This window comes from Carlito syrichta, unplaced genomic scaffold (genome assembly GCF_000164805.1).
Source record: "Carlito syrichta isolate Samal-C Ts95f unplaced genomic scaffold, Tarsius_syrichta-2.0.1 Scaffold313176, whole genome shotgun sequence".
NCBI lineage: Eukaryota > Metazoa > Chordata > Mammalia > Primates > Tarsiidae > Carlito > Carlito syrichta.
In genome coordinates, this window is record NW_007257272.1 from 168,514 (window position 1) to 168,963 (window position 450).

Below are 450 nucleotides of genomic sequence, written 5' to 3' on the forward strand. Positions count from 1 at the left end.
GAAAAATTCTGCTGGAACCTCAGACCTCCTGTGGGGAGATCAGATGTGGGAGGGGCGCAAGATTATGCTGAACAGCAAAACACTAAGCGGGTCATGGAAGAGCTCATTCAACATTTCAATGGGCTGGTATTGGTGCGCCCCAACCTCCCAAAACCCCGGGGCCCTTATCAGACAGATCCGGAACTTCTTCCAGTCCTTAGCCAAACCCATACCCTGCTTAACCTCACTAACCCCGACCTAGCAAAGAATTGCTGGCTATGCCTCAAGTCCGGCCAATCCTGGGTCTCCCCTGTCCCAGTCGCTGGAAATTGAACTCTCCCTATACCTCTAACCCAATGTACACCTTCACTACCACGTTTTAACATCCCTCTCCCACATGACTTGCCCGCGGCCCAGTGTATAACACGAAACGGCACTCTGGGGGGTCGAATGGGCCCCCCCTCGCCTCTG